We start from the raw sequence: 26,560 nt of genomic DNA, 5'->3' as shown, positions 1-26,560 counted from the left end.
AGACTGAGTTCTATCATTGATCCACGTGTGGACCCTATGACAGTACCACACCATCCTCATTTCCATAGCTTTGTAGTAAGCTTTGCACTCAGGTAGTGGGAGTCAACCAAATTTATTCTTGTTTTTCAAGATTGTTGGCTAACCTGGGTCCCTTGCATTTCTATATGAATTTCAGGATTAACTGGCCGGTTTCTGCACAAGAGCCAGCTGGGATTTTGATAGAAATTGGACTGAACCTGGAGCAGTTTTGCCATCCTAGCAATGTAATTATTAGTGTGGTGTAAAAACACTTAAATCTGCTGTTTTATTTTTGTGCTACTTGTTACCTCTGTTGCTCATTTCTTTTTTCCCCCCTGCCTCCTGTAGGTTACCTGAATATTAATTCATAATTCCATTGTGACTTACCTACACTGTTGTGAATGTATGTCCTTACATATATTCTTCACCGGACACTCTAGGTATTACGTTGTATATGCATAATTGGTCACAGTGTGCTGGTGTTGACATTTTTTTAAAAGATTTTATTTGTTTATTTGACAGAGAGACACAGCGAGAGAGGGAACACAAGCAGGGGAGTGGGGGAGGGAAAAGCAGGCTTCTCACAGAGCAGGGAGCCCGATACGGGGCTTGATCCCAGGACCCTGGGATCATGACCTGAGCCAAAGGCAGCCGCTTAATGACTGAGCCACCCAGGCACCCCTGGTGTTGACATTTTACCCAATTGACCGGTGTGTAGAAACCTAACCACTGTCTTTATGTCTGTTTACCCTACCAGATTCATATAAATCCTCTGTAAGTTAATTATCTTAACTTCATTTTCCTATTTGAGAACCACAGCAATTTTGTAATTTTTACTTCAAGTGCCATACATATTTTAGCCAGCTCAAAAGAAAAAAGCAAGTGCATTTTATTTCCCTATATTTGTACTCTTTCTGTTTCTCTACCCTCCTTCCTCATGTTCTAGGATTCCTGCCCTTATCAGTTCCTTTCTGATCCATCGACTTCTTCAAGACATTCTTTTAGGGCAGCAATTTCTTTGTGGGTTTACTTCTTCTGAGAATAACTCAATTTCTTCTTTATTCCTGAAGAAAAGTTTCACTCATTGTGGAATTTTGAACCGACAGTTCTTTTCTTTGAGCACTGAAAACCATTGCGCCACTTCTTTCTGGCTCCATGCTTTCTGACGAGAAGTGCGCTGCCATTCAAATTGATTTTCTCCTGTAGGTGAGGTCTCTCGTGCCACTGTCAAGATCTTTTCTTTGTTTAACATAACTTCACGGTAATTTCTTTGGTTTTATGCTGTGCGGGTCTGATTAGTTTGTTTGTTTTTTTTTTTTTTTAACTCTATGGGCTTATTTATGTCTTTTTGCCTAAATTGGGAAATGTTCGGCCATTATTTGTTTGCGTCCTTTTCCAGCCCCACGCTCTTTCTCTTCTCCTGCTGGAGTGGTGGTGATGAGTGTTCAGTCTTTTGTTTTGGACCCTTGGGTTTGTTGTCATTGTTGTTTTTAGTATTTTCTCTCTGTTGTTCAGATTGGGTAATTTCTGTTATTTGATCTTTAATTTCACAGATTCTTTTATCTGTCATCTCAGGCTGCAGTCTACATCTACCCATTTTTTTTTATCGTATATTGTATTTCTAAGTTCAAAAATTTCCGGATACTTTATTGTGTCTTCTGTTTCTCTGCTAAGACTTTGTGGTTTTTAATTTATTTCCAGCATGTCCATAATTGCTTGTGGAAATACTTTTATGATGGTGCTTTAGAATTCTTGTCCAGTAATTCCATCAGTTTCATCCTGGTTTTGGCATTTGCTTCTATTTTTTATTTAAGAAGAGATTTTCCTGCTTCTTGGCATGGTGATTCATTGTATCCTGGACATTTTGGGTATTAAGACTCTGAATCTTGTTTTTCTGTTTCAGCAGAGCTTTCCCCGACATGGTGCCCCAGGAGTAAGAAGCTGTTTCCTATTGGGGCGCCTGGGTGGCTCAGTGGGTTAACCATCTGACTCTTAATTCGGCTCAGGCCATGATCTCAGGGTGGTGCGATGAAGCCCCACGTTGCGCTCCATGCTGGGCGATGAGACTGCTTGAGATTCTCTCTCTCCCTCCCCCACTCTCTCTCTCTCTCTCTCTTAAAGGAAAGAGGGAAAGAAGGGAAGGAGAAGGGAAGCTGATTCCTCTTACTGCCGTGTGAGGATGAGAGCCCCAATTCCCCACGTGGCCCTTGTTTGTGCCTTGGGATAGGAACAGACACCTGTTGCTGCTGGCTGGGAGTGGGATTTCAAGCTTCCTCATAACTGTGCCCTAGCTGGGAGAATTGGGGGGGTCTTGTTACCATCCCCCTCCACTGAGCCAGTAAGGTTTCCCTTGTTACTGATGGCTCTTCATGTGGCCTTCGCTACCACCATCCCACTTAGGGGAAGGAGTGCTCCTGCAGCCAGGTAAGGGTGGATGTCGAGGCTCCTCAGGTACTTTTTCTGACACTGCTCCAGTTGGGGAAGGCACACCACAGTATAGCTGACTGAGGGTGGACATCCATGCCACCCTTTTTTTAGTCGAAGTATAGTTGATACACAATGCTCTGTTAATTTCAGATGTACAACATAGTGATTTGACAAATTAATGATATACTCAACACAAGTGTAGCTTCCATCTGTGTTGGTATTAAAATACCGTTGACCATGTTCCCTATGCTGTACCTTTTCTCTCCATGATTTATTTGTTCCATACTGGAAGCCTGTATCACCCACTCCCCTTCATCCATTTTGCCCCTCCCCCAACCCTCTCCCCTCTGGCAGCCATCAGTTCTCTGTATTTATGGGTCTGTTTCTGCTTTTTGTTTGTTCGTTTGCTTAGTTTTTTAGGTTCTACATATAAGTGAAGTCATGTAGTGTTTGTCTTTCTCTGTCTTATTTCACTTACCATTAATACCCTCTAGCTCCATCCACATGCTTGCAAAAGGCAAGACTTCATTCTTTTTTGTGGCTGAGTAATATTCCACTGTGTGTGTGTGTGTGTGTGTGTGTGTGTGTGTGTGTGTGTGTGTGTGTGTGTGTGTGTCACATCTTCATTATCCATCTAGGGAGACCCTTGGGTTACCTCCGTATTTTGGATATTGTAAATAATGCTGCAGTAGAGATAGGGGTGTAGATATATTTATCACTAGTGTTTTTATTTTCTTTGGGTAAATACCCAGGAGTGGAATTACTGGATCATATGGTAATTCTGTTTTTAATTTTTGAGGAACCTCCTTACTGTTTTCCAGAGTGACTGTACCAGTTTGCATTCCCATCAGCAGTGCAAGAGGGTTCACCTTTCTCTGCATCCTCACCAACACCTGTTGTCTCCTGTGTTGTTAATTTTAGCCATTCAGACCGGTGTGAGGTGATATCTCAATGTGGTTTTCATTTGTATTTCCCTGATGATGAGTGATGTTGAGATCTTTTCATGTGTCTTTTGGCCACATGGATGTGATCTATGGGAAAAGGCCTATTCAGATCCTCTGCCCATTTTTTAATTGGATTGTCCATTTGTTTTGGTGATGAATTGTATAAGTTCTTTATATATTTTGGATATTAACCTCTTATCAGATATATCGTTTGCCAATAACGTTTCCCATTCAGTAGATTGCCTTTTTGTTTTGTCAATGATTTCCTTTGCCGTGCAGAAGCTTTTTATTTTGATGTAGTCCCAACAGTTTGTTTTCACTTTTCTTTCCATTGCCTAAAGAGACATATCCATAAATATGTTACCAAGGCGGATGTCAAGGCGATTTTACTGTATATGTTTTCTTTTAGGAGTTTTATGGATTCAAGTCGCACATTTAATCCTTTAATCCATTTTGAGCTAATTTTTGTGTATGGTGTAAGAAAGAGTCCTATTTCATTCTTTTGCATGTGGCTGTCTAGTTTTCACACCACCATTTGTTGAAGAGACTGTCCTTTCCCTGTTGTATATTCTTGCCTCCTTCGTCATAGATTAATTGACAGTGTAAGTGTGGGTGTATTTCTGGGCTCTCTGTTGTATTCCTTTGATCGGTGTGTCTGCTTTTGTGTCAGTACTGCGTACTGTTATGATTACTACAACTTGGTAGTATATCCTGAAATCTGGGATTCTGATACCTCTACCTCCAGCTTTGTTCTTCTTTCTCAAGATCACTTTGGCTAGTTGAGGTCTTTTGTGGTTCCATACAAATTTTAGTATTATTCTAGTTCTGTGGAAAATGCTCTTGGTATTTTGATAGGGATTGCGTTAAATCGGTTGATTGCTCTGGGAATTATGGACATTTTCACAGTATAAATTATTCTGGTCCATGAGCATAGTATGTATTTCAATTTGCTTGTGTCATCTTTGTTTGTTTGTTTGTTTTTAATCAAGGTCTGATAGTTTTCAGAGTAGAAGTCTTTCATTTCCTTGGTTAAATTTATCCGTAAGGTATTTTATTATTTTTGGTACATTCGTAAATGGGATTTTCTTTTCTAAATTTCTCTTGTTGCCACTTTGTTATGGGTGTTCATATTCTTAAACTACTTCTTGCTTCAGTTTTGGAATGTTGGGTGTTTTGAGTATTTTGTCTATTTCATATAAGTTGTCCCATTTATTGGTGTAAAGTTGGGTATGATATCCCCTAGAAGGCTTTCCAGGGCTAAAAGAATCTATGGTGATGCCTCCCTTTTTATTCCTGATCTTGGTAATGTGCATTTTCTTTGCTTTATTCTTTTTTTTAAGATTTTATTTATTTATTTGACAGAGAGCGAGAGAGCACAAGCAGGGGGAGCAGCAGAGGGAGAGGGAGAAGCAGCCTCCCCACAGAGCAGGGAGCCTGATGCGGGGGATCCCAGGACCGTGGGATCATGACCTGAGCCAAAGGCAGATGCTTAACCGACTGAACCACCTAGGCAGCCCTCTTTGTTTTATTCTTGTTCATGTCTTGTAAGGGTTTAATTTTTAAAAATTACTTCAAAGAACCAACTTTTGGCTTTGTTAATATTTTCTTTTCTTCTGTTTTCAGTTTCATTGATTTCTGCTTTTCCGTTCTTCTACTCTGGGTTTAATTTATAACTTTTCACAACAGAAGCTTAAATCACTGATTATAAACCTTTCTGAGAAGTTTTCAAATACACACATTGAGAACTATAAATTTTCCTCGTGACTGCTCTATTTGCATCCTGCCATTTCCTGCATATTGTTTTGTTTCATTCACTTCCGATATTGTCCAATTCCCTTTATTTAGAATTGTACTTAATCTCCAAATATTTGAGAACTTTCTATTAGTCTTTTGTCATTAATTTCAGATTTCATTTCTTTGGGGACAGATGGTATACTTGAAATTTATTGAGACGTGTTATACTCTTTTCTTAAAGTTCTGAATATACTTTAAAAGAGTGTGTATTCAGCGGTTGGATGATGTTTCCATAAATACCAGTCAGCCAGAGTGGATTAAATAGTGTTTATATTCTTACTCATCATTTTTGTCTTCTTGCTGTGTTAATTATGGAGTGAAATTTGTTGAAATCTACAACTGTGGTTGTCTATTTCTCCTTTTAGTTTTGTTAATTTTTGCTTAATGAATTTTGAAATTGTGTTAGATATACATGTTTAGTATTAAGTCTTTTTGTCAAATTGACTCTCTTATTATTATGTATTCTCTGTCTTTATCCCTGGTAACACTCCCTGACTTAGAGTTTATTTTCGGCACAATATGTCTTTTTTCCAGTCCCTTTGCTTTTGATGTTTCTGTGTCCTTATATTTCAGTGTTTCTTATAAACAAGACATAGCTGTGTCTTGGTGGTTTTTTCTTTAATCCAGGCTGACAGTCTGCCTTTAAATTAGAGGATTTAGTCTATTTACATTTAGTATAATTACTAATATGGTTGAGTCTAACTCCACCATCTTGATATTTATTTTCTGTTGATACCATTTGATCTTTGTTCCTTTGCTTTTCTTTCCTGCTTCCTTTTTTACTTTTGCTACAAGGTCAATCTGTTTGTATTTGTGGGTATTTTACAGTGGTGCCATCCACTGTGGTAGCCACTAGCCACATGTACTTAAGTTGAAAATTCAGTCCCTCGTGATATCAGCCACACTCTGGATGCCCAGTAGCCACACATGCTTGTTACCACATTGGAAAGGAGAGATTACTGCAGAAAGTTCCAGATTGAGGTCAGGATTTATTTTGAGTCAGAATTACCCAGGGTCCAATGTGAAAAGGGCATCGTTCTAGTCAGAAGACGTGTGTTCATGTTTTGTGTTTACTACTGATGGGCTTTGTGTCCGTAGGCCTACGAGATCCTGCTCTTAGCCTCAGTTTTCTTTTCTAAAACACACGGATAGTAATTCCTGCTCTTCCGCTTCACGCAGTGCTTGTGGAAAAGAACACTACAAAATGGTTAACAGTTTTCAGGAAAACATTAAAACTCAGTTGACTGTGTTTCTGTGTTTTGTTTGGTCTTTTAGGTTGCTGACAGAGCTGGAGTCCCCTTGGTGGCCCTTTAGCTCCAAGCTTTGGAAGATGCCAGCAGAAACAACGCCCAAGGGGGGCACCTCAACGGCTAGTCCCAAAGCTCTTGAAAAAGAAGGGGTAGTGGTCCAAATTCCTGCTGTTATCTCCCAGGGAACAGCATCTCATGTTAAAGCAGGAAGTCTTACCATCCTTGTGTCCGGGTTGGAAATCCATGACTCGAGTTCTTTGCTCTTGCACAGATTTGAAAGAGAAGATATAGACGACATTAAGGTTCACACACCTTATGAAATTAGCATCCTCCAATGGTTCATCGGGAAGCCAGACATAGCTTATCACCTGATATCCGCCAAGATGCCCGAGGCTGTCCCCATTTTGGAGGTGCAGTTCAGCAAGAAGATGGAGTTGTTAGAAGGTGGCTTGACACCCGGAAGTGCCAGCACATCTTCCCCAGCAGAGAAGGGCTGCTATGTCTGGCAGGTGGGTGAGTGCGCGTCGGTCTTCAGGGGCACGGCCTGTGGTACACCGTTAACGTGCTGTGTCACTGAGAGCATCTGCTGGTTCTGTGCACCAGTGCAGACTGTCCGTTTGTTTGTAAATGAGAACACTTCAGACCGTTTTCCTCAGTACCTGCCACCTCAGACTGTGTGAGTCCCGGAGCGCGGGTGTATCACACACGGGAGGGCTGTGTGGGTTTCCCCTGAGCTCAGCAAGGCTCGGTGGCACTTTCAGAACAGAGGAAGGCTCCAAGGTAGGCAATTCCCCCTTTCCCCTGTGTGACTCAGGGCACCTAGCTGCCCACCCTGGTGGGTGTCCAGTCCCTCCAAGTCCCCTGACCTTGGCATCAGTCTGGGACATCCCAGCCCACCTTCCAGGGACATGTTTAGGAATCAGAATCTCTGAAAACTGCAGCATAGTTTTTGTGGGTTTGCAGGCCTCCACCGTCGGTGAGGTGTGCTGTCCTCCGAGTGTCTCTGGGGAGCACGGAGCTGGGCATGGCCAGGGGTCGCAAGGGTCCCAGGTCGCAGGCCCAGCCCCAGCCTCGCCCACAGCAGCCTGGGGTCATCTGACTTCTCAGATTTGCCGTCCTGATGGTATCCGGTGGCATCTTGCTGGTGTCTTTATTTTCATGTCTGACGTGGAGCATCTGACGCTCCTTATTGCTTTTGGGCTTCACATGTTTCTCTGTGGATTGCCTATTCTGTGGTTTTTGTTTTTTTTATTCTGCTGTGCTGTTTGTTTAGTCCATGTTGTAGGTATGCATCCCTGTTGGCTTTAGAAGCTACCACCTCTGCCAGACTGTCATTGTCCGTTACAGAAATCCTTAATTGGGTAAATTCCCCTTGAGTTTGTTTCTGCACCCATCTTAAGAAATCCCAAAGTCATAAAATACCTTATTTTCCCATAGGTGATCTTATGTCTGTGTTACTGTGATTTTTCTAACAGGCTAGTAGGCTTTCCTTATTGACTTTGATTGCTGGATGTCTGTTACAATAAGAGATATGTTTGCTTCTTTTTGTTCTGAAGTGATTGATTTCAGTGCTAATATGTAACCTGGTTCCCTAACACAAGAATATTTTGATGTTATTCTACATGGCTTCACGTTTCAAAAGAAATTTACCTGAAAATAGATCTGTCCCATAAGCACCAAAATTTTGGAAGTGTTAATGTAAACAGGTAATTTTTTGGCATTTCCAGATTTTTCTTTGGCCCTTCTCAAGGCAGGACTGGGAAGCCCGTAAAGGGGCCGAGAAGGGTGGGCAGTAGAAGGGAGCCCAAGACCCTGATGAGGGAGGCGTCAGGCCAGGCCGTCGGTGCCCCCACCCTGCGGTTTGCCCCTGGGGGGCTGGGGCTGGTCAGTGAGGGGACCTGGGGCTGTTAGGCCTGACACAGAACGCCTTCAGCCATTGATTCTGCTCGATGGAGAACTCCCCGTGCCAGGCACAGTGCCGGGCCCCCACAGTCCCTCTTGTCATGGAGCTCCACGACATTCGTGGGTTTTCTGTGTACCTGGTGGTTTTGGAGAGAGTGTTGCGTGCCAGTTGCGGGATGCCAGCACACTCTATGCAGGGGATAAGAGGCTTGCTGGGCCTGCTCTGACCCCGAATGTCCAGGTGCAGACAGGGCTGGAGAGGAGCAGGAAGTGCGTGCCAGGGCCTCTGTGGCCGTGGTCCAGCAGCAGGAGCCTAGGTGAGTGTGGATTCCACAGGGCCCGCCATCAGGAAGGGCACAGGCCAAGGCTGTTGACCACAGGCTGCACGTCTTCCTCCTCAGGGAAGCCTCACATAAAGTCAGCTGGTGCTGGGCCTTCGCCACATCCAGAGACACGTTCTCAGCAGCACCTAGATTCAGGATGTGTGGCCTCGCCTGTCAGTCACAGACGGTGTGTGTGTGGAAGGAGTGGGACCACCTCCACGATGACAGATGGGTTTTCATCCTGGTGCTCACTTTAGCCTCTGGGGTGGAGGGGTTCCCACAGCATGTCTGCATCTGCATGGAGCAAGAGGTGCCATGCTCCCTCGGTGAGGCCACCCTGCCCCGGGAGTGGATGAGGGCGCAGGTGATGAGGAGGGGAGGCAGGGGAGAGGCCAGCACGTGGGCTTGGGAGCAGAATAGCAGGACTGCGTCTGGCTTGCTGGGGACTTCACGGGAGGCCTGGGCGGGCCCTCTCTGTCACCTCTGATGTTGTTTCCAGCACCTGTGTTTTCACTGTCCCACAGTGGAAAATGCAGAAGCGGTGGGGGTGGAAATCATGACTTGACATCTCAGAAATTTACCCCGTCCTCCCGAAGCCGTGTTGGTAGCTGTGTGGCCAGCGGGGGGCAGTGTCACCACAGGACCGGGTTTGCCTTGCGTCAGTGTGGGGAAGAACTTTCCAGAGACCTCTGCAGTCCTGTGCAGTGTAGGTGGCCCGGGCAGCGACTGGCCCCAGGGGTCTCCTGGGCTTCAGGGGCTGGGAATGACACAGGTGGCCTGCGTTCACCCTGGGGAAGAGCAGTGGAAAATGGCTGTTTTCTTGCACAGCATCTTTAGGATACCCTTTACATCTTAGCGTGGATTCAGACTTGAGGAAGAGCTGGGAGGAGAGTCCCCCGTGGCTGCCATCCTCACTGTCACAGCTGACGAGCCTGTCTGAGCTCTGTCTAGATCCCCTCGTGCTTGCCGTTGCAGGACACCGTCTGGAGTCCCCCACGACGGGTGGTGTCTCCCTGGGCTCTCCTTACTCTGAAGGTCTCGACGGCGCGTAGGAGGCGTGCTGAGGTTTTGTACACCGTGTCGTGATTGCACTCTTGTCTCATGTTGTCTCATGGTCCTGGGTTGATGGTTTTAGGAAGAAGACTCCAGAGCATGGCCCATGCTTAGCAATTGATGGTATTTTGGGTAATTTTTGTCTTTGTTGTTTGCCAGTGGCCACGTTTGAGAGAAGCTTTCTCTGACCACCTCATTTAAGAGACAACACTCGCCCTCGGGTGCTGTTGCCCTCTGATTGGCTGCCGTGCTCTCACACTGGGACAAGTACTGCATCTGGACAGGACGCAACTTGTCTCTTGATGACCACATCTCCAGCACCCAGAACAGGCCCAGGCATCCAGGAGCACACTCATCTGCATGAAATAGTACACATCTGGGACCCAGACTTCACCGTGCCCAGGCCGCAGTCCTTGAACCTGACACTCCCCCCTGACCCACGGCCTCAACTCAGACCACTGAGGCCATTCACAGCACCAGCACATCAGGCCTGTCATGCCCCTAAGCTCTAAGCCTAACCCCAGGTTGGCTATTGAGCATCTCTTCCCAGAGCCTTGCTCCAAAGCACCAGGTATCCGGGACACCCGAGCAGTATCAAGGGATTCGGGCTGCCACCTGGAAGGAAACCGCACCAATGTGAACTCTGGAAAGCACTCAGAGCAGAACTCCGAACGCCCATCCCTGCGAAACTGCACTTTCTGTGCCGCCTGGCGGCAAACCCTGAGCCTGACTCCCAACCTGATCCCACCCTCAAGACACACTGCCCATCCCAGCTCGCCACAGTTCCCACAGACCAGGAGTGCCGTGCACCTGGGCCCTAACCCTAACCCTAACCCTAAACCTCACGTGGCTTCTGAGAGATCTCTCCCTAGGTCCCTGGCTCCATGCCCCAGGGATTTGCGCCACCGAAGCAATACTGGAGGACACAGACTGACACCACAAAGCAAAATGCACCATTTGGCACTTCTGAAAGCGCTGAGAGCAGGAGAGCTATGCCTGCCGTACCCCTGGGCCCTAACCCCGACCCTAGGTGGGCTCCTGAGTGCCTTGTTTCCGCAGGTCTCGCTCCAGAGCCCCACGGACAGGGCACACCTGAGCAATACCAGAGGACTCAGCTTGCCACCAAGAAAGAAACCCCGCTGGTTGGAACCCCGGAAAGGATTCACAGCAGGAGAGCGCTGCATGCCCACCCCAGCGAACCCACACTTTCAGCGGTCCCCTGGCCGAAAAGAAGAGCAAGACACTCACGCTGACTAAAGACACTCACGCTGACCCACACCCTCGACCCTCACCTCCGGGAACCTCAACGCAGCGCTGGCACATCAGACGTCCCGTGCCCCTATGTCCTAACCCTCACCCTGGGTTGGCTGCTCAGGGGTCAGTCCCCAGAACCTGTCTCCAAAGTCCCAAAGATTCGGGACACCTGAGCAATATCGAGGGACTCAGGCTGCCACCCGGAAGGAAAACGCGCCATTGGGAACTCGGGAAAGCATTCGGAACAGAACTCTGAATGCCCAGCCCAAGGAACGCACAAATTTTGCACCTTCTGGCAGCCAACTCTGAGCCTGACACTCAACCTGACCCACGCCCTCAAGACAAACCCCCGAGAAGCAAGCCACAGTGCTGGCACGTCGGGCCTGCCGTGCCCCTAGGCCCGCACCCTATCCCTCGCTGGCTTCTGAGGGCTATGGCCCCAGAGGCCTGGCTCTAAAGCCACAGGGATCGGAGGCACCTGAGGAATACCAGAGGATGCAGCCTGTCTCCCAGAAGGAAAACGCACCATTGGGAACTCAGGGCAAAGCTTTCCGAGTAGGAGAATCCTGCGTGCCCATCGCAGCGAAATGCCACTTTCAAAGGCCCCCTGCCCACAAACCCTGAGCCTGAAACTCATCCTGACCCACACCCCCAACTTGGATCCCCCGTACCCCAAAGCTTGCCCCAGAGTGGCCAAATCAGGACTCCAATGACCCTAGGCCCTAAGTCTATCCCTAGTGTGGCTTCTAAGTTTCTGTATCCAGAAGCCTGCCTCCAAAGCCCCAGGGATGGCAGTAAGTGAGCGACATCAGAGGACTCAAATGCCAAAAAGAATTCAAACGCACTACTTGCAACTCTGGAGAGTGTTCCGAATAAGAGAATTCAGAATGCACATCCCAGCCAACGCAGAAATTTGGTGCCCTCAGGTGGCCAACCCTCAGCCTGATACTAAACCTGGCCCACTCCCTCAAGACAGACCCCCCAGAGCAGGCTACGGTGCTTGCACGTCAGGCCTGCCATGCCCCTGGGCCCTATCCGTGACCCTACAGAGGCTTCTGAAGGGTCTGTCCCCAGGGGCCTGGCTCCAAAGCCCCAGGGACTGGGGAGACCTGACCAGGGCCAGAGGACTAAGCCTGCCAATAAACAGGAAAAAGTGCCATTGGGAACTCCGGAAAGCTTTCTGAGCAGGAGAACTGTGTCGGTCCATCCCAACGAACCCCGAGTTCAACGTGCCCAGGCCACAATCCCTGAGCCTGACACTCCCCACTGACCCACGGCCTCAACTCAGACCCCAGGAAGCTCATCACAGTGCCGGCACATCAGGCCTGTCACACCCCTAGGCCCTAAGCCTCACCCTAGCTTGGCAACGGAGTGGACTGTCCTCGGACCCTGGCTACGGAGTCCCAGGGGTGGCTGTAACTGAGCAACACTAGAGGACTCAAACGTCAAAAAGAATTCAAACACACTACTTTCAATTTCGGAAAGCATTCAGAACCGGAGAAATCCGAATGCCCAACCTAGCGAATGCACAAATTTGGCGCCCTCTGGCGGCGAACCCTGAATCTGATGCTCAACCTGACCCTCGCCCTCAAAATAAACCTCCCAGAGCTGGCTACAACCTTGCACGTCAGGCCTGCCATGCCCCTAGGCCCTAATGGTGACCCTATGGATGTTTCTGAAGGGTCTGTCCCCCAAGGGGCCTGGCTCCAAAGCCCTAGGGACTGGGGACACCTGACCAGTGCCAGAGGACACAACCTGACACTAAAATGGAAAACGTGCCATTGGAAACTCCGGTAAGCATTCCGAGCAGGAGAACTGTGCCGGTCCATCCCAACGAACCCCGATCTCAATGTTCCCAGGCCGCAATCCCTTAGCCTGATACTCCCCCCTGACCCACAGCCTCAACTCAGTCCCCAGGAAGCTCATCACAGCGTTGGCACATCAGGCCTGTCATGCCCCTAAGCCCTAAGCCTCACCCTAGGTTGGCTTCTGAGCGCTCTGTCCCTAGAACTAGCTCCAAAGCCACAGGGATTTGGGACACCTGACAAGTATCAGAGGACTCAACCTGCCACCTCAAAGGAAAACGTGCCATTGGGAACTCCGGTAAGCATTCCGAGCAGGAGAACTGTGCTGGTCCATCCCAACAAAACCCAAGTTCAACGTGCCCACACTGCAATCCCTGAGCCTGACACTCCCCCCGACCCACAGCCTCAGCCAGACCAGGGAAGCTCATCACAGCGCCGGCACATCAGGCCTGTCATGCCCCTCAGCCCTAAGGCTCACCCTAGGTTGGCTTCTGAGCGGTCTGTCTCCAGAGCCTGGCTCCAAAGCCCCAGGGACTTCAGACACCTGACCAGGGCCAGAGGACTCAGCCTGCCACTAAAAAGGAAAACGTGCCATGGGGAACTCCAGTAAGCATTCCAAGCAGGAGAACTGCGCCGGTCCATCCCAATGAACCCCGACTTCAGCGTGCCCAGGCCGCAGTCCTTGAGCCTGACAGTCCCCCCCGACCCATGGCCTCAACTCAGACCACTGAGGCCATTCACAGCACCAGCACATAAGGCCTGTCATGCCCCTAAGCCCTAAGCCTAACCCTAGGTTGGCTTCTGAGCGTCTCTCCCCAGAGCCTTGCTCCATAGCACCAGGTATTCGGGACAGCCGAGCATTATCAAGGGATTCGGGCTGCCACCCAGAAGGAAACCACACCACTGGGAACTCTGGGAAACGCTCAGAGCAGAACTCTGAATGCCCATCCCGGCGAAACTGAACTTTCTGCACCGCCTGGAGGCAAACCCTGAGCCTGAAACTCAACCTGACTCCCGCCCTCAAAACACACTGCCCATCCCAAGCTCGCCACAGTTCCCGCAGACCAGGGGTGCCGTGCACCTGGGCCCTAACCCTAACCATCACGTGGCTTCTGAGAGGTCTCTCCCTAGGTCCCTGGCTCCATGCCCCAGGGATTTGGGCCACCTGAGCATTACAGGAGGACACAGACTGACACCATAAAGCAAAATGCACCATTTGACACTTCTGAAAGCATTGAGAGCAGGAGAGCTCTACCTGCCATGCCCCTAGGCCCTAACCCCAACCCTAGGTGGGCTCCTGACTGCTTTATTCCCACAAGTCTCGGTCCAGAGACTAACCCGTACCCTAACCCTAACCCATACTGTAACCCTAACCCATACCCTAACCCTAACTCGTACCCTAACGCTAACCCATACCCTAACGCTAACCCGTACCCGTCACCTAAACCCTAACCCCTAACCCGTACCCCAACCCGTACCCTAACCCGTACCTTAACCCTAACCCATACCCTAATCCTAACCCGTACACTAGCCTGTAGCCTAACCCTAACCCGTACCCTAAACCATACCCTAACCCGTACCCTAACATTAAATCCTACCCCCAAACCATAAATCCTATCCCTGATGCTATCCAAAACTGTAACCAAAACCCTGAACTTTAACCCCTTTCTTCTTTTTCCCTGGCCTGGAGTTTCCTTGTTCCCAACCATGTGCATAGTCTCCGTTCCATGGAAAGTTCATCCCCCTAAAATATTTCTGAGTCTCAGTTTTAAATCTGCACAGCTCAGTCCCATTCAGAATGGTTGCCTTAGGTTCTAGGGCTTACCTGTAATTAAAGCTCCCAGGTGTACCCATGAGGATTACTCCTGCAGCCCAAGTCGTCTCGGTCCTGGAAAGGCAGTCCACTCTCCTTCAGTCTCAAAGCACATTTTTGTTGGATAGGGTAAGTTCTTGTGGGCCCAAGAGCCCCCTCCCAAGACCCAGCCTTTCAAGATTCTTGCCCTGTTCCAGGTTCCTGCCTATCTGGACCTCCATATTTTGTGCATAAGCAGTAGGTACCTCCCCAGCCTGCCAATGTCAGCTGGGGTCTCTCAGGCCTGTGGAGGACAACCTGGTCCCAACCCATCTGCTGGTCACCTGGCTGTTGGGATCAAAGCCCCACAACTATTTCTTTGGCAGCAGTTTTAATGTGACTATCAGCCCCAGGACCGTCTGCCTGTTCGATCCCCAGCTTCGTCAGTCCTCACAGGTGTCTACTATACGGAGATAACATGTTATCTAACATTTAATCCGCTGCACCGGCCAAGGAAGCCCACTCTCCTCCAGCTCAGCCTTCAAAGGAAATAGGTACATTTGAGTTAGTACAGGCTTGGAAATGGATAGATTCCACGTACCCCCAACAGCCCGCTCCTGAAACCAGGCTTCTTCTGAACTTCTCGCTGTACAGATCCCTGGGTACATCCCTGTGTGGGACGTGTGTGTGCAGTATGCAGTGATCAACCAGTTTTGTGTGTCCAGGACCCTACAAGCCAGTGGAGTTCCGACCTCCACAACAAATTGACCTTCTGAAAGGAGGGGGCACACCCCTGAAAATCGTTGTGTGGTGGTAGATTTCCACGTTTGGACTGATTGCACACTGGGGATGCTGAGTTGCACAGCAATCAGTGCTCCCAGCTGTTTCATTGAAGGGTACCCCAGCGAGTCTGTGGAGCCCCATAATGGCAAGGATGTGCAGCTTCCTCCAGCTGGGCCTTTAGGGGGAATATGTACATTTGGACTCATCAAAATGGTGCTGCTGTAATTTCTTATCCTACTTTAGTGCTTCATATAGAGATTTTCAGACATAGACACAGTGACCCAGCCCGACAGCACGTGGTAAGAGTTACAAGGGCCTCGGCTATTTAACAAAACCGAAAGTGACAACCAAATAATGCAGCACAGGACTTGCGCGTCCTTGATGAGGACATAATCAGGAGCAAGTTATTCAACCAAACCAAATGCAAATTTGTTTTTACAATTTTCATGTGTACTTTTAGTCTTTGCTTCATACAGCCACTGATAACTGAGGAAACTTTCAAGTGCGGGATGTCTAAATATTTTTTAAAGATTTTTATGTATTTGGAATAGAGAGTGAGCAGGGGGAGGGGCGGGGGAGAGGGAGAAGCAGGCTCTCCACTGACCTGGGAGCCCGGCGGGGCTCCGGCCCTGGACCCGGAGATCCTGACCTGAGCTGAAGTCCGAGGCTTAACAGACTGAGCCACCCAGGCGCCCTGGGATTTCTAAGTATTTTACTAAAGAAGACACGAAAAGGCCACAAACTACAAATGCCTACACCAAAGAGGGAAACACGGCCCAGCTGCATTTACCCGTGCCCTCGCCCCTCAGCACCGCAGGAGGCCCGCCCGCCGCCCGCCGACCCAGCGGCCAAGCAGCCCTACCCAGGCCCGGCCATCCCGGGCACCTCCCGCCCGCCCTCCCGGCACCGCGCTAGCCAGCCCGTACCGCGGAGGGGTCCTTCAGGCCTCGGGCCGGGCAGCCCTCCTGCGGGTCCTTGTGCGGTTGCCTAGCAGCTGCGAGGACGCGAATGGAGCCGGAAGCGGAGTGCGGCGCCCAGAGAACCCGGCTGGGCGGAGGGCTCCGGGGCGGGACCGGGGACGGGGCGGACCGGGGCGGGGCGGGACCGGGGACGGGGCGGACCGGGGCGGGGCGGGACCGGGGACGGGGCGGACCGGGGCGGGGCGGGGGACGGGCGCCCACGGGGACATGGCTGGCCGCCGGCGGGCCCACCGGGGGAGTCCGGGGTCGCACCTCGTTTCCCTCAGGTGGCAGGCCCAGCCTTGGGATGCACCGTCCTTGGGCCCCGGGCGGGAGAAGCACGGATCGGTGGGTTCATTCCGCGGTGTGGGGGGAGGGCAGTGCAGCCTGACGGGGAAGGTTGGTTCCCAGATGTGTCGGGTGCCCAAAAGATGTTGGTCGAATGAGAGAGGCCTTGCGAGGTGGATGGCGGAGCGCCAGCTGTTGACGGTCTTCGAGCCTGGAGTTTAGGTCTGGGTTTGGCTTTGGAGCAGGTCCCTCTGCTCCAGGGGGAGATGGAAGGGGCAGCCCCTCGCTGTGCTCACCAACCACCTACCGCTTGCCATGCACGGGTCATGAGATGAGGGTACCTGGGTCAACAAGGCTCAGCCCTACCTGAGCAGCGGTACCGTCAGGGAACTCTGGGTCCTGTGGCCACATAGCTGATGAGGGTAAAGCAGGGGGTGTGTTTGAACCCAGACAGACTGACGAATCCTGAAAATACTCATGCCTGCTTCATCAGCCCCTGTTGCAACCCCAGCAGGAAAAGACAGCGTCCTTGGTCTTCCTCACCCAAAGTTCCTCCCTCATGCTCCTGTACCCTCTGCCATCTGTCTTTGCAACCAGAACATAGGACCATCTTGCACTTGAAACGTGCACACAGTGAACAGGTGAACAGGTATGAGACTGTTGCTTGTTGCAGCAACGGCCCAGCCAGGAGCCCGGGGGTTTCTTTCTGGAGCCTGCCATCTTTAATTCTCAAGTGGCTAATCCAGCATTTATGCTAGATCTGGGCCCTGACCAGAGTGGGCAGTTGACCTGAGGCCATCGAGATCTCTTTCTCAGGAATTCACAGATGGACATAAGCAATTCTGGTTGAGGGCAGACTCCTGCCTGGGGTTGGCCATGTGGACTGAGCATCAGATGGCCACGCTACAAAACTTCAGACTGGGGTCATTCTTCCAATGCACTCAGACCCATACCCCTCCTTCTGAGTCAGCTCACCTCACAGAAGTGCTCCAGGGCCCACCTGCACTGATTTAATAAGCAGAGACTCTGAGTGTGAGATCCAGACCATACCTGGCCTGTCACCCCAGATCGCCTTGTTCCAACTTCAAAAATCAAGATTTAGGAAACCACAATAGCCACTGACATACGAGCAATTCCACCTTGTTGGAGGGTGACAGAGGGAGGACAGATTTGCTGGGGGAGGGTTTGGATTGAGTTGGGGAGGGCAGGTAGGAAGAAGTCCAGAAAGAATTATATACCTATATTTATATGTATTTATTTCATCTTTGTTTTCTTGGGAGTAAAGGGCTCACTGGGTCTGTTGGGAGTGGGGTTGGATCAGGAGGCGGCGGTCTGTTCTGGGAGATCTGTGGTCTCCATTTCCTAATACCCCTTTGCATTAGAAAAGGTCTTCCCCTTCAAGATCTCTGTGAGTTGCTGTAGTCCCTTGGCAAAAGAAAGTACTTGGGGAGCTTTAGTGATAGGTGCGGGAGGGGTGGGGTTGGGGCCAGGGGTTTGGGTCGAGGTCGAGATGCAGGGGGGCTGGGAGGAGGTCAAGGAGGGCATTGGAAGTACCAAGGAGGGCGAGCAGAAGGGCGGGCAGAGGGTTGTCTAGCCGGGATTGCTTGAGAAGTCGGATGGGGAGGGGTGGGTGATTGAGCCATGTGCAAGGCATTAGAACCGATCTTGGAAGCAGTCCAGTTCAGATAGGGCCAGGTGGCCATGTAGACTCCGGGGCGCTTAGTTCGGGCACAGCCTACCCCCCAGCTTGTGACTCCCACGACTACATAGGTGTTGGCCGCGTTGTCTCTGCACATGAGAGGCCCGCCGCTGTCCCCCTGCCCAGAAGGACACAGAAGTCACTCTCTGGGCCACTTTTCCCCTGCTCAGGAGGGCCATAGGCTCTGGAAGGACAGTTTGTTCAGTCACATGTCTTCTTGCTGCCATGAACACAAGTGGTGGTGGTAAACTTTGAGTTGGTATCAACAGCTTCAGGTGGATGTGAGAAGGGGATGGATTGTCACGGGTCTCCTTGCAGTGAGGAGGGAAGATAAGTGACCCATGTGTCCATGTATGAGGCTGTATGCATGCATGGGCATGTGTGCACAAGTGGATTGAAAGGTTTTGTATTCTGGTGAGGAGAGGTAAGCATTCTCTTCAAGGGTTGTGTTCGGGTGATATGATCTCTGTGTCACGGTGGGATAAAGCTCTCTGTGTGGTGACTGGTTCTTTGTAGGGGCCCCAGGTATCACCTCCCATCCTCACTGCTACAAGATGGGACCAGGGTGGGCACCTGGGTGGCTCAGTTGGTTAAGCGACTGCCTTCGCCTCAGGTCATGATCCTGGAGTCCCGGGATCGAGTCCCACATTGGGCTCCCTGCTCAGCGGGGAGTCTGCTCACTCTGACCCTCTCCCCTCTCATGCTCTCTATCTCATTCTCTCTCTCAAATAAATAAAATCTTTAAGAAAAAAAAAAAAGATGGGACCAGGGAAAGGGTCACTGAAGCAAGGCCCTGGAGGGAGAGGAGTTCAGGGATTCACAAAAGAGGTGTTGGCAGGGAAAGGGGCGCCCAAGGGAAGTTACCTGGCAGGTGTCGATCTTGCCTTCAGGGTACCCTGCACACACACATTGAACGAATGCACCCGTTGTACCACTGGGTGGAGTTACATAATTTGAGGTCGATGAGGTTCACACGGGCCTCCTGCAGTGTAGGTGCGATCCTGTAGGCTACAGCCAGGCGGCTCGGTGGTCATCGATCACAGAAGACACGTTTCGGGAAAGCCCTGCCTCCTCCCTCCACGGAACCCCCATCATCCTGAAATGCTCTACTTCAACCTAAAATCCATGAAAGTCAATGCCCCTGGCCTCTCCTCAGACACATGTGAAGGATGTGGGGTGTTGGAGGCATATGCAGGTGAAGAGGAGGGGCAGTGCATGGAGGATGAACAGATGTGGCTACAGGAATGTGTGTTGATGCCAGATGATTATTCACAGCTACAGCCAGTATGTGTCACCTCATTTACACCCCACAGTGACCCCCTGTGTTAAGCGCTGTGACTCACCTTGCCTCCAATCAAGAGCCTGGAGCACCACTTGCCCAAACATGATGGTAGGGATATGGTGTGTCCTGGATTTGGACCAAGGTTTTCCTCTCTACACTCAAATCCAGGACACACATTTCATTTCCCCACAGTACGGCTCTAAGTCCCCCTCATTGTCCCCCGTTAAACCCCTCAGCTCAGTTCTGGACAGGATCTGCTGGAGTTGGGCAGATGAGTCCCTCCCCACGTGCCTCCCATCTGTTTTGAAGTTATAAAGAAGGAGGAGTCTTAACTTCATTCTTGAAGGATCATTTCCTGGATGTAGAAATCCTGGTTGACAGCTTTTTAAATGTCATCCCACTGCCTTCTGACGTTAGGGGTGTCTGATGAGAAAGTGGCTGTTTGTCTTATCAAAGATTTTATCTTTAAGTTTCACCAGTTTGCCTATAATCTGTCTCAGTGTTGACCTCTGGGTTTATCCTGCTTGGAGTTTATTAAGCTTGCTAGGTGTGTGTACTCATGCCTTGCATCAAGTTTGGGAAGTGTTTTGGGTTTTTTTTTATTTTTTTGTTTTTAAAGATTTATTTGAGAGAGCCTATGCAGACGTGTGTGTGTGTGTGCACCGGGAGAGGCACAGCAGACTCCGTGCTGAGCACAGAGTCTGATGTGGGGCTGGATCTCATAACACTGAGATCATGACCTGAGCTGAAATCAAGAGTTGGATTCCCAATCGACTGAGCCATCCAGATACCGCAGGTTTGGGAAGTTTTTAGGCATTATTTTTTCAAATCTCTCTCTTCTCTTTACGATGCATATATCGGTATGCTTTATGTTGTCCCACACGTTCCTTAGGCCCTGTTCATTTTCTTTTTTTCTTTTTTAAGTTTTTCTTTTTTTTTTAAGATTTTATTTATTTGGTTGACAGAGACACAGCCAAGGAGGGAACACAAGCAGGGGGATTGGGAGAGGGAGAAACAGGCTTCCCACGGAGGAGGGAGCCCGATGCGGGGCTCAATCCCAGGACCCTGGGATCATGACCTGAGCCGAAGGCAGATGCTTAATGACTGAACGACCCAGGTGCCCCGGCCCTGTTCATTTTCATTCTCTTTTTTTTTCCCCTCTCCAACTGGGTAATTTCAATTGCCTTATCTCAAGTTTGTTGATCCTGTCTTCCGCCTGCTTAAGTATGTTGTTGGAAACCTCTAGTGAGGTTTTTTTTTTTTTAACTTGCTTTTCAGCTCCAGAAGTTTTGTGGGTTCCTTTTCATAATTTCCGTCTTTTTATTAATCTCATTTTGTTCATATATCATTTCCTGATTTCCTTTAATTATTTGTCCATAAATTCCTTTAGCTCTTTGAACACATTTAAGATAATTCCAATGTCTGTATTTCTTCTGGGATTGTTTCTGTCCAATTCTTTGTTTCATGAGAATGGGCCATATCTTCTCATTTCTTTGTTTGCTTTGGCTTTTTTTTTTTTTTAATGAGAATTAGGCATTCTGAGTATCTTAATGTGGTAACTTTAGAAATCAGGTTCTCCCACTCCTCAGGGATTGCTGGTTTGTGCTTGTTTGGGGCTACAGTCATCTGTCTGTAACTTTTCCGAACTGTTTTTGCAAAGTGTATAACCCTTGTTGTGTGTGGTCGCTGATGTTTCTGTTCTGTTATATGTGGTCAGACCACAGTGAACTGACAGAGATTTCCTTAAGTTTCTGGCTCCAAAAATGGAAGGAAAAGCAAAGGTGTTCCTAGCTCTTGAAATCACTGACAGATGCCAGCAAGGCAACCCTGAAGCCTGAGAGAGCTGAGACCTAAATGTGCAAAATATGCAACCCAGACTTTTTGAGGGCAGTCTTTCTACCGCCACCCCTGGCCCTAGCCTGGTTCTGGAGCCCAGGTCACGAGGTCAGCACAGCAGGCCCGAGGGATGGGTGGTGGCAGCTGCTTGCCTGTGTCACTCTTCCACCTGGGACCAGCTCTCCGCTTTCACTTAGTGCTCTTCTGCTTGCTGTGTGTCCAGTCAGGTTCCAGAGTGTGGAAACAGTTGATTCTGATCAATTTTTTCTGGTTTACTGGCTATATCAGTTGGGGGTTGACCTCCAGAACTTCCTACTCCACCATTTGGTTAACGGCCTCACGGTTCATTTTTTTCCCAAGCATATTCAGTTTCTTGGACACCATTAATTGATGAAACAGTTCTCGACCCCATTGAATCATAGTGATGCCTTTGTTCTAAATGCCATGACCACACGTTGGCTGCATATATTTTAAGGGCTTATTTAGTGTCTGTCTTCATCTGCTACAATGTAAGCTCCGTGAAGATAGGGATCTTCATCTATTTAGTTCAGTGTTATGTCATGGCACCTAGCATAGTGTCTGGCACGTGGTAAGCGCTCAGTAAATTTAACTAGTTTATACTAAAATGACTTGTCTATTCTTCTGAAGAACATTTATGATGTTATTTTTATGATATTAAAAACAATGCCACAGTGAATATTTTTGTGCTTACCATGTTGGGTACACACCTAGGCCTGCGGGGAAATTGCCTAGTTTTAGGGTTAGCTCAAACTTTAAGATACCCGTATTGCTCACCAAAATAGTTATGTTACGTGTGCACTCCTGCCAGGATGGTATAAGAGTTTCTGTTGCTCCATAAAATCCCCAACGTTTGATGTCATGTGACTTTCTGAATTTTGCCAGTCTATATAGGGCTGTGAGTGCTACTTCATTCTGTTTTAATTTGTAATAAAATGATTAAATTGTTACATTAAAACATTGAGCATCTTTTTTTTTTAGATTTTTATTTATTCATGAGAGAAAGAGAGAGAGAGAGAGAGGCAGAAGTAGGCTCCCAAGGAGCAGGGAACCCAATGCGGGACTTGATCCCAGGACCCCAGGACCATGACCTGAGCCAAAGGCAGATGGCTCAACCATCTGAGCCACCCAGGCGCCCCATTGAGCATCTTTTTATATATTTGTTATCCATTCATCTGTTCATATTCTAAGTACACAGGTTGTTTGTGTGTTCTCTTCTCAGAGCCATTTATATTTTCTGTATATTAATTCTTGTCAGTTGTCCGCATTGCATATATCTTCTCCCTGTCTGTGTGGTTTTTGTTTGCTTTTTTTTTCTTAACTTTTCATTTTGAAATAATAGAGATTCACAGGATGTTGCAAATAGAGTACAGAGGGCTTGTGCACCCCTCACGAGCTGCCCCAGTGATAATATCTTAGGTAACTGTAGAACATCAAAATCAGGACATTGGCATTGGCTTAGTGCATGTATAATTCTGTCATTTTATCACATGTGCAGTTTTCTGTAACCATCGTTGGAATCAAGATACAAAACTTTGGTCATGCTACCTGCTTCTAGTCACACCCACCCCACCTCACTTCCCACCACCACTGACCCCTGTAACCACCAATCTGTTCGGCATCTCTATAATCATGTCATCTTGGCAACATTGTATAAATGGAATTATACAAAACTCCACAGAGTAATACCCTTAAGACCCATCCAGGTTGTTGCGCTATCAATACTTTGTTCCTTTTTGTTGCTGAGTAGTAGTCCATGGTGTAGACGGCCACAGTATGGTTTTCTAGACTGTTCCAGTCACCTGTTAAGTGACAGTTCGGTTGATTCTGGGTCTTGGCTATTACAAAGAAACTGCTGCGAACAGGTGTGTAGATTTTTGTATGGACATGAGTTTTCATTTCATGGCTTAGTCATACAGTGAGTTTATGTTTCATTTGTTAAGAAACTCAGATTTTTTTCCAGAATGTCTGTTTTCCCACCAGCAATGTATGAAAGGCATGGTTTTCCTACACCCCTGCCAACGTTTAGTGTTGTTGCTATTTTTTATCCTAGCCGTTGTGACAGGCGTGTAATCATAGCTCATTGTGGTCTCAGTTTCTATTTCCCTGGTGCTTGGTGGCGTGGAACACCTTCTCCTAGGCTTATTTGCCACGTGTACATTCCTCTTTGGTTAAATGTCTCTTCGTGTCTGCACATTTTCTAAATGAGCTTTTTTTTTAACTGTAGAGTATTGGTAATTGTTTACTTTCCCAGGAACTGGTCTTTGTTCGATGTGCTATTTGCAGACATGTTCTTCCCATCTAGAGTTGTCTTCCCACTGTTATAACAGGGTTTCTCATAAAGCAGAAGGTTTTACTTTCCATGAAGTCCAGTTTGCCACTTGTTTCTTTTACGGATCATGCTTTTGGTGTTAACAAAATCATGGACTCTGGTCTTCGCCAAGCCCTGGCTCCAAAGCTTCTTTTTCCTGTTTTCTCCTAAAAGTTTTACATTTTTACATTTTATACTTAAGTCTGTGATTAGTTTTGAACTAACTTTTGTTTAAGTTGTGAGGGTGTAGAGTAAAGGGTTATTTTCTTCCTTAAAGATATTCCATTGGCACCATTTGTTGAAAAGGCTGTCATTCCTCCATTGAATTGCTTTTGCACCTTTGTTAAAAATCAGTTGGCCCTACTTCTGTGAGGCTGTTTCTGGATTCTAAATTCATAAGGTGTGTGAACCGTAATGTCGTCTATATCTTCTCTTTCAAATCTGTGCATGAGTAAAGAACTCGAGTCATGGATTTCCAACCTGGACACAAGGATGGTAAGACTTCCTGCTTTAACATGAGATGCTGTTCCCTGGGAGATAACAGCAGGAATTCGGACCACTACCCCTTCTTTTCCAAGAGCTTTGGGACTAGCCGTTGAGGTGCCCCCCTTGGGCGTTGTTTCTGCTGGCATCTTCCAAAGCTTGGAGCTAAAGGGCCACCAAGAAGGGGACTCCAGCTCCGTCAGTAACCTAAAAGACCAAACAAAACACAGAAACACAGTCAACTGAGTTTTAATGTTTTCCTGAAAACTGTTAACCATTTTGTAGTGTTCTTTTCCACAAGCACTCCGTGAAGTGGAAGAGCAGGAATTACTATCCGTGTGTTTTAGAAAAGAAAACTGAGGCTAAGAGCAGGGTCTCGTAGGCCTACGGACACAAAGCCCATCAGTAGTAAACACAAAACATGAACACATGTCTCCTGACTAGAACGATGCCCTTTTCACATTGGACCCTGGGTAATTCTGACTCAAAATAAATCCTGACCTCAATCTGGAACTTTCTGCCGTAATCTCTCCTTTCCAACGTGGTAACAAGCATGTGTGGCTACTGGGCATCCAGAGTGTGGCTGAAATAACGAGGGACTGAATTTTCAACTTAACTACATGTGACTAGTGGCTACCACAGTGGATGGCACCACTGTAACGTACCCATGAATACAAAGAGATCTACCTTGTAGCAAAAAAAAAAAAAAAAAAAAAAAAAAAAAAAGAAGCAGGAAAAGAAAAGCAAAGGAACAAAGATCAAATGCTATCAACAGAAAATAAATATCAAGGGCACCTGTGTGGCTCAGTTGGTTAAGCAACTGCCTTTGGCTCAGGTCATGATCCTGGAGTCCCGGGATTGAGTGCCATATCAGGCTTCCTGCTCAGCAGGGAGTCTGCTTCTCCCTCTGATCCTCTTCCCTCTCGTGCTTTCTATCTCTCATTCTCTCTCTCTAATAAATAAATAAAATCTCTAAAAAAAGAAAAATATCAAGATGGTGGAGTTAGACTCAACCATATTAGCAATTATACTAAATGTAAATAGACTAAATCCTCTAATTTAAAGGCAGACTGTCAGCCTGGATTAAAGAAAAAACCACCAAGACACAGCTATGTCTTGTTTATAAGAGACCCTGAAATATAAGGACACAAACATCAAAAGCAAAGGGACTGGAAAAAAGACATATTGTGCCGAAAATAAACTCTAAGACAGGGAGTGTTACCAGGGATAAAGACAGACAATACATAATAATAAGAGAGTCAATTTGACAAAAAGACTTAATACTAAACATGTATATCTAACACAATTTCAAAATTCATTAAGCAAAATTTAACAAAACTAAAAGGAGAAATAGACACAGTTGTAGATTTCAACAAATTTCTCTCCATAATTAACACAGCAAGAAGACAAAAATGATGAGTAAGAATATAAACACTATTTAATCCACTCAACCTGACTGATATTTATGGAAACATCATCCAACCGCTGAATGCACACTCTTTTAAAGTATATTCAGGACTTTAAGAAAAGAGTATAACACGTCTCAATAAATTTCAAGTATACCATCTGTCCCCAAAGAAATGAAATCTGAAATTAATGACAAAAGACTAATAGAAAGTTCTCAAATATTTGGAGATTAAGTACAATTCTAAATAAAGGGAATTGGACAATATCGGAAGTGAATGAAACAAGACAATATGCAGGAAATGGCAGGATGCAAATAGAGCAGTCACGAGGAAAATTTATACTTCTCAAAGCATGTATTTGAAAACTTCTCAGAAAGGTTTATAATCAGTGATTTAAGCTTCTGTTGTGAAAAGTTATAAATTAAAACCAGAGTAGAAGAACGGAAAAGCAGAAATCAATGAAACTGAAAACAGAAGAAAAGAAAATATTAACAAAGCCAAACGTTGGTTCTTTGAAGTCATTTTTAAATATTAAACCCTTACAAGACATGAACGAGAATAAAACAAAGAAGGGTGCCTGGGTGGTTCAGTCGGTTAAGCGTCTGCCTTTGGCTCAGGTCATGATCCCACGGATCCCCCGCATCAGGCTCCCTGCTCTGTGGGGAGGCTGCTTCTCCCTCTCCCTCTCCTGCTCCCCCTGCTTGTGCCCTCTCGCTCTCTGTCAAATAAATAAATAAAATCTTAAAAAAAAAAGAATAAAGCAAAGAAAATGCACATTATCAATATCAGGAATAAAAAGGGAGGCATCACCATAGATCCCCTGGAAAGCCTTTTAGGGGATATCATACCCAACTTTACACTAATAAATGGGACAACTTATATGAAATAGACAAAATACTCAAAACACCCAACCTTCCAAAACTGAAGCAAGAA

The 26,560-nt window shown here is 47.6% G+C and overlaps 1 pseudogene; it reads right to left on the bottom strand.

Annotated features, from left to right (window-relative positions):
* Positions 1-17,909: 17,909 nt before the first annotated feature.
* LOC148162919 (acrosin-like) overlaps positions 17,910-26,560 on the bottom strand; it is a 39,734-nt pseudogene continuing 31,083 nt past the window's right edge.

This window comes from Eumetopias jubatus, unplaced genomic scaffold, assembly GCF_037043125.1.
Source record: "Eumetopias jubatus isolate StellerSeaLion01/CBP00866 unplaced genomic scaffold, mEumJub1_p1.0 scaffold_12, whole genome shotgun sequence".
Classification (NCBI taxonomy): domain Eukaryota; kingdom Metazoa; phylum Chordata; class Mammalia; order Carnivora; family Otariidae; genus Eumetopias; species Eumetopias jubatus.
Note: the sequence above shows the minus strand (reverse complement) of the source record. Positions and strands in the feature narration are given on the sequence as shown.